Source organism: Schistocerca americana, unplaced genomic scaffold (assembly GCF_021461395.2).
Source record: "Schistocerca americana isolate TAMUIC-IGC-003095 unplaced genomic scaffold, iqSchAmer2.1 HiC_scaffold_438, whole genome shotgun sequence".
Lineage (NCBI taxonomy): Eukaryota > Metazoa > Arthropoda > Insecta > Orthoptera > Acrididae > Schistocerca > Schistocerca americana.
In genome coordinates this window covers 7501-15000 of record NW_025726168.1, presented here as the reverse complement: position 1 = coordinate 15000, position 7500 = coordinate 7501, and the positions used below count along the sequence as shown (strand labels likewise).

At 54.1% G+C, this 7500-nt stretch overlaps 3 non-coding genes across 3 annotated transcripts in view; all 3 read right to left on the bottom strand.

Moving 5' to 3' along the window:
* LOC124583025 overlaps positions 1-194 on the bottom strand; it is a 4222-nt gene extending 4028 nt beyond the window's left edge. Inside the window, exon 1 of the ribosomal RNA XR_006974048.1 lies at positions 1-194. This exon is cut by the window's left edge and continues 4028 nt beyond it. This is a non-coding gene — a ribosomal RNA (large subunit ribosomal RNA).
* A 188-nt stretch (positions 195-382) lies between these two features.
* On the bottom strand, positions 383-537 carry LOC124583018. The gene has a single exon (XR_006974042.1). It is a non-coding gene; the product is annotated as a 5.8S ribosomal RNA (ribosomal RNA).
* A 351-nt stretch (positions 538-888) lies between these two features.
* Positions 889-2798, bottom strand: LOC124583022. The gene has a single exon (XR_006974045.1). It is a non-coding gene; the product is annotated as a small subunit ribosomal RNA (ribosomal RNA).
* Positions 2799-7500: the final 4702 nt, after the last annotated feature.

Genomic DNA, 7500 nt, shown 5'->3' with positions numbered 1-7500 from the left:
TGGGCTCGGCGCGAGGCGTCGGGGTAGTGGACCCTCCCAAACACCACATGCCACGACAGGCGGCAGCCTGCGGGGTTCGGTGCTGGACTCTTCCCTGTTCGCTCGCCGCTACTGGGGGAATCCTTGTTAGTTTCTTTTCCTCCGCTTAGTAATATGCTTAAATTCAGCGGGTAGTCTCGCCTGCTCTGAGGTCGTTGTACGAGGTGTCGCACGCCACACCGCCAGCCGGCTGTGCACGCTACCGAGTAAGTACCGGTATGCGAACCGCCAGGCGACGGGCGCGCATCGCACGTTTAAGGAGGCGCGGCCGGCCCCACAGGCGGCCGCGACGCTCCCAGGTCTGCGAAGCGGGGCAAACGCCGCGCGCTTCAGTATACGTAGCCGACCCTCAGCCAGACGTGGCCCGGGAACGGAATCCATGGACCGCAATGTGCGTTCGAAACGTCGATGTTCATGTGTCCTGCAGTTCACATGTCGACGCGCAATTTGCTGCGTTCTTCATCGACCCACGAGCCGAGTGATCCACCGTCCTGGGTGATCTTTTCTTAGTTTACACTGTCTCTTTCAAGACAGTTGCATAGGCGGGACGTAGGCGTGTGGCGGCCCCTGTTCAAGCGTTCTGTGTCCAACGGCCTCACGGCCGATGGGCGTCGTACGGCTCCACACCGGAGCGGACAGGCAGTCGGGCGAAAGTCATTCAAAACCGGCGCCAGGCGCCAGGTGCCGCAGGCCAGCCGCTCCAGCGCTTCAGCGCTCGTACCACACAACATTGGCGTTAGTTTTGAGAAGCACGCGTGGTTCCGCACGCGGCGCACGGCTACTGCGAGCCGTACAGGTAGCGTGTTGCGCGACACGACACGCACATCGAAAGACATGCAGTCTAGTCGGTAATGATCCTTCCGCAGGTTCACCTACGGAAACCTTGTTACGACTTTTACTTCCTCTAAATGATCAAGTTTGGTCATCTTTCCGGTAGCATCGGCAACGACAGAGTCAATGCCGCGTACCAGTCCGAAGACCTCACTAAATCATTCAATCGGTAGTAGCGACGGGCGGTGTGTACAAAGGGCAGGGACGTAATCAACGCGAGCTTATGACTCGCGCTTACTGGGAATTCCTCGTTCATGGGGAACAATTGCAAGCCCCAATCCCTAGCACGAAGGAGGTTCAGCGGGTTACCCCGACCTTTCGGCCTAGGAAGACACGCTGATTCCTTCAGTGTAGCGCGCGTGCGGCCCAGAACATCTAAGGGCATCACAGACCTGTTATTGCTCAATCTCGTGCGGCTAGAAGCCGCCTGTCCCTCTAAGAAGAAAAGTAATCGCTGACAGCACGAAGGATGTCACGCGACTAGTTAGCAGGCTAGAGTCTCGTTCGTTATCGGAATTAACCAGACAAATCGCTCCACCAACTAAGAACGGCCATGCACCACCACCCACCGAATCAAGAAAGAGCTATCAATCTGTCAATCCTTCCGGTGTCCGGGCCTGGTGAGGTTTCCCGTGTTGAGTCAAATTAAGCCGCAGGCTCCACTCCTGGTGGTGCCCTTCCGTCAATTCCTTTAAGTTTCAGCTTTGCAACCATACTTCCCCCGGAACCCAAAAGCTTTGGTTTCCCTGAGGCTGCCCGCCGAGTCATCGGAGGAACTGCGGCGGATCGCTGGCTGGCATCGTTTATGGTTAGAACTAGGGCGGTATCTGATCGCCTTCGAACCTCTAACTTTCGTTCTTGATTAATGAAAACATACTTGGCAAATGCTTTCGCTTCTGTTCGTCTTGCGACGATCCAAGAATTTCACCTCTAACGTCGCAATACGAATGCCCCCGCCTGTCCCTATTAATCATTACCTCGGGTTCCGAAAACCAACAAAATAGAACCGAGGTCCTATTCCATTATTCCATGCACACAGTATTCAGGCGGGCTTGCCTGCTTTAAGCACTCTAATTTGTTCAAAGTAAACGTGCCGGCCCACCGAGACACTCACTCAAGAGCACCCTGGTAGGATTGCAACGGGGTCCGCCTCGGGACGCACGAGCACGCACGAGGCGCGTCGCACGCCTTCAGCTCGCCCCACCGGCAGGACGTCCCACGATACATGCCAGTTAAACACCGACGGGCGGTGAACCAACAGCGTGGGACACAAATCCAACTACGAGCTTTTTAACCGCAACAACTTTAATATACGCTATTGGAGCTGGAATTACCGCGGCTGCTGGCACCAGACTTGCCCTCCAATAGATACTCGTTAAAGGATTTAAAGTGTACTCATTCCGATTACGGGGCCTCGGATGAGTCCCGTATCGTTATTTTTCGTCACTACCTCCCCGTGCCGGGAGTGGGTAATTTGCGCGCCTGCTGCCTTCCTTGGATGTGGTAGCCGTTTCTCAGGCTCCCTCTCCGGAATCGAACCCTGATTCCCCGTTACCCGTTACAACCATGGTAGGCGCAGAACCTACCATCGACAGTTGATAAGGCAGACATTTGAAAGATGCGTCGCCGGTACGAGGACCGTGCGATCAGCCCAAAGTTATTCAGAGTCACCAAGGCAAACGGACCGGACGAGCCGACCGATTGGTTTTGATCTAATAAAAGCGTCCCTTCCATCTCTGGTCGGGACTCTGTTTGCATGTATTAGCTCTAGAATTACCACAGTTATCCAAGTAACGTGGGTACGATCTAAGGAACCATAACTGATTTAATGAGCCATTCGCGGTTTCACCTTAATGCGGCTTGTACTGAGACATGCATGGCTTAATCTTTGAGACAAGCATATGACTACTGGCAGGATCAACCAGGGAGCTGCGTCAACTAGAGCTGAGCAGCCGGCCGCCCGGGAGTGTGTCCCGGGGGCCCGCGCGAACACGCAAGCGTCCGCTCAATTATTCTGCAAACAGGAGGAGGCTGAGCTCCCCTGCACAATACACCTCGAAACCCTCTCAGGTCCCGGCGGCGCGCAGCGCCGTCCTAAGTACTTGGTCGGGTTCGAGAGAGGCGCAATCGCCCGGAGTTTGGCGAGTAGACGCTTTAGGTGCGACCACCCGTGCTCCCAACTGAGCTTGCCGCTGCCGACAGAGGCCCGGGAGCGTGCTGTCGTGGCATTGCCGGCGGGAGACAACACGCGCCACCTACGGTGGCCGGCAGCTCCAACGCCAGCGCCACAGAAGGACAAAAGCCCCACTTGGGTGCCGAAGCGAACTCTCCCAGCACAGCGCACGCGCCAACACGTCCGCACAGCTGCGATACAATCCACCTGCGAGAACCGCAGAGGCGACCGAGCAGCAGACGGCGTCGCGGCGCCGAGCGCCGGGCGGCGGCGCATCCTCAGCGCACACAGTCCTCAATCGGACCAGCACACTGCAGATGTCCACCGCGCTTCGCACCGGGCCCGCGAGGACCTACTTTGGCCGCACGGCGCCGCGTGCAGGGTGCGCCGGCGCGCAGCTGCGCCGCCTGCCGCCTCCGTCGGCCGGCGCGCCTGCCACTGGCCGCCCCCACCAGCCGGCTGTAGCGCGTGCGCCCACGCACCGCGCGGCCAGCACGCCGGAAGGCCCCCCCTCACCGGCCGGGGACGGTCCCACCCAGCCACCGCCGCGTATCGCTTCACACCCACATGCCATTCACGTTCGTGGGCATGGTGGGTATCGCTGAAACAACCGGTTGGTAGCTCAACCGATCGTCGCCATCACTGATTCACCTCTAGCGAGAACAACCGCACCACAACGGTTTACCAGTTCTTCATTTGCGTAACGTCACCAGCAAACGTAGACGTCCATCGCCATTTGCAAATTCAACGATTGTTGCATGCCTGTGTCAGGTGTCACGACACACTATGTCTGCCCACATACACGCAACAACATGTGCACGCTTCGCGAACACGTGGAAGGTGGCCCCCGTACGTATGCGATGTCCATTGCGCGAACGACTGTCAACCGGCCTCTGTCGCATGTCGCAGATGTGGAACGCAGTGCACCATGCTATCACGGTGTGTGAGAAGAGACGACTACGTCTGACAACACGCGCCACTACATCAACAGACGGCTCATGCTGATCGCCATCCACGGCATACCATACTGCAATCCAGCTCTTATAGGGAGACGACACGTAGCTGAGTGCACAATATTTGGACCGTATGGTTCGCCGTTGTTGGCGCAGTCGTGGTACGGTCACACATGTACCACGATGTATCATTCAGTACATGAGGACCAATGTGCGGTACAGTGTGTGATTTGGACGTACAACATCAGCGGACAGTTGCCACAAGCCGTACCACAACGTAGGCTGTGCTTCGCCATGCGAATGCCAATGAACAACTGCGAAGGGCATTGAGCATGTACGTCCTGCCGCCATCCGCATTACAGTGTATAGCTGCAAGGTGTTTAACATGAAGCGATACTCTGGGGACCGGGCAGTGCGAGTAGCAAACTATATTGCGGGGGTTGCAGTTAGGCAACACTACACTAATTTAACGCGTCGTATGACAATTACAGAGCAGGTTAAGGCCCAACGTGTGTTGGGTTAAGGCCCAACGTGTGTTGGGTTAAGGCCCAACGTGTGTTGGGTTAAGGCCCAACGTGTGTTGGGTTAAGGCCCAACGTGTGTTGGGTTAAGGCCCAACGTGTGTTGGGTTAAGGCCCAACGTGTGTTGGGTTAAGGCCCAACGTGTGTTGGGTTAAGGCCCAACGTGTGTTGGGTTAAGGCCCAACGTGTGTTGGGTTAAGGCCCAACGTGTGTTGGGTTAAGGCCCAACGTGTGTTGGGTTAAGGCCCAACGTGTGTTGGGTTAAGGCCCAACGTGTGTTGGGTTAAGGCCCAACGTGTGTTGGGTTAAGGCCCAACGTGTGTTGGGTTAAGGCCCAACGTGTGTTGGGTTAAGGCCCAACGTGTGTTGGGTTAAGGCCCAACGTGTGTTGGGTTAAGGCCCAACGTGTGTTGGGTTAAGGCCCAACGTGTGTTGGGTTAAGGCCCAACGTGTGTTGGGTTAAGGCCCAACGTGTGTTGGGTTAAGGCCCAACGTGTGTTGGGTTAAGGCGCAACATAGGTTAGGTTAAGGCGCAACATAGGTTAGGTTAAGGCGCAACATAGGTTAGGTTAAGGCGCAACATAGGTTAGGTTAAGGCGCAACATAGGTTAGGTTAAGGCGCAACATAGGTTAGGTTACGGCGCAACATAGGTTAGGTTAAGGCGCAACATAGGTTAGGTTAAGGCGCAACATAGGTTAGGTTACGGCGCAACATAGGTTAGGTTAAGGCGCAACATAGGTTAGGTTAAGGCGCAACATAGGTTAGGTTAAGGCGCAACATAGGTTAGGTTAAGGCGCAACATAGGTTAGGTTAAGGCGCAACATAGGTTAGGTTAAGGCGCAACATAGGTTAGGTTAAGGCGCAACATAGGTTAGGTTAAGGCGCAACATAGGTTAGGTTACGGCGCAACATAGGTTAGGTTAAGGCGCAACATAGGTTAGGTTAAGGCGCAACATAGGTTAGGTTAAGGCGCAACATAGGTTAGGTTACGGCGCAACATAGGTTAGGTTACGGCGCAACATAGGTTAGGTTACGGCGCAACATAGGTTAGGTTAAGGCGCAACATAGGTTAGGTTAAGGCGCAACATAGGTTAGGTTAAGGCGCAACATAGGTTAGGTTAAGGCGCAACATAGGTTAGGTTAAGGCGCAACATAGGTTAGGTTAAGGCGCAACATAGGTTAGGTTAAGGCGCAACATAGGTTAGGTTAAGGCGCAACATGGGTTAGGTTAAGGCGCAACATGGGTTAGGTTAAGGCGCAACATGGGTTAGGTTAAGGCGCAACATGGGTTAGGTTAAGGCGCAACATGGGTTAGGTTAAGGCGCAACATGGGTTAGGTTAAGGCGCAACATGGGTTAGGTTAAGGCGCAACATGGGTTAGGTTAAGGCGCAACATGGGTTAGGTTAAGGCGCAACATGGGTTAGGTTAAGGCGCAACATGGGTTAGGTTAAGGCGCAACATGGGTTAGGTTAAGGCGCAACATGGGTTAGGTTAAGGTACAATATGGGTTAGGTTAAGGTACAATATGGGTTAGGTTAAGGTACAATATGGGTTAGGTTAAGGTACAATATGGGTTAGGTTAAGGTACAATATGGGTTAGGTTAAGGTACAATATGGGTTAGGTTAAGGTACAATATGGGTTAGGTTAAGGTACAATATGGGTTAGGTTAAGGTACAATACGGGTTAGGTTAAGGTACAATACGGGTTAGGTTAAGGTACAATACGGGTTAGGTTAAGGTACAATACGGGTTAGGTTAAGGTACAATACGGGTTAGGTTAAGGTACAATACGGGTTAGGTTAAGGTACAATACGGGTTAGGTTAAGGCACTTGGGGGGGGGGGGGCCCGGTTTGTTGATTGTGATTATCGTAAGTAAATGACTGCGGCATCATCTGATTTGCCACGTCAGGGTGCACCTTTGGCTCATAACAGGCGGCGCTCTGATTCCATGCTTGTGGCAGACCTGTGTCTTTCATTCCTGCCATTGTTTGTGTGGTGTGACAGGAGGCAGTATTGTGATGTTGGGTGCACCCCTGTCTGGGACATGTGTGGGTGTTGGTGGCTTAGCTGAGCAATGGTGGTTGTCGGAAGGGTGGGATATTCTGTTTTCCGAGTGGACCTCCCGGTCTGGTTATGATAGTGTGGATTGTCTAATGTGGCAGAGAGGATGCACTGGGTGTTGTTCCATGCTGGTGCTTACATATTGTCTGTGTGCCTGTTACAGGCAGAGAGTAGTGCGTGATAAGAGTGTCTGGCTGACGTGTGATTGTGAGCAGAGTCTTTCAGCATGTATACGGACAGGTCTATACATTATCTGTATTCTGATGGCTCTATCTATTACTAATCAGCGCCGTGTATACGTTTAATCCGGTTCCAGTCGAAACTATTGTATCTCTGTACATTAGTGACACGGCGAGCCCGCTATGTAGTTACTCGTCTCGGCAGCTTCCACCGGTGTATGGCAAATGATTATAAGGAATCAGTCTAGTCGTCAATACCGATAGTCTGACGTCACATGTCTGGGGTGGGGGACGCTGCGCCCTTCCGGTGGGTCATGGCCTAGGAAGACTCTTCCCACGCAGGGGGGCTTGGACTGTCATTGACTCTTCCGAGTAATATACTTGCCGTACGTTTTTGCGACTGCGAGTGCAACGCTCACCGGTACCGACATGGATGGAGCGCCTCCTAGCTGCCGCTGAGCATCTGCATTCGTACAGCGAGCAACGCGATCGCGTCTGTAGCTCGTACGTGGTACGGCTCGCAGCTCATGTATATGGACAGCGGGAATGTCGCATATTGGACATAACTCTTCATGAAACGCACGTTATAGGGGTGGATTGCACATTGCGAGTGCGAGCAAAGTCCGCCGTTCATCCGCTGGAGTTGCGAGTTGGGCGGTTGGGGTGGGGCACGAACGGGTGCAGGTGGAGTGATTGCCGGTCCACGACTTCGTGCGGCAGAGGCGCTGGCGTTGGGGTG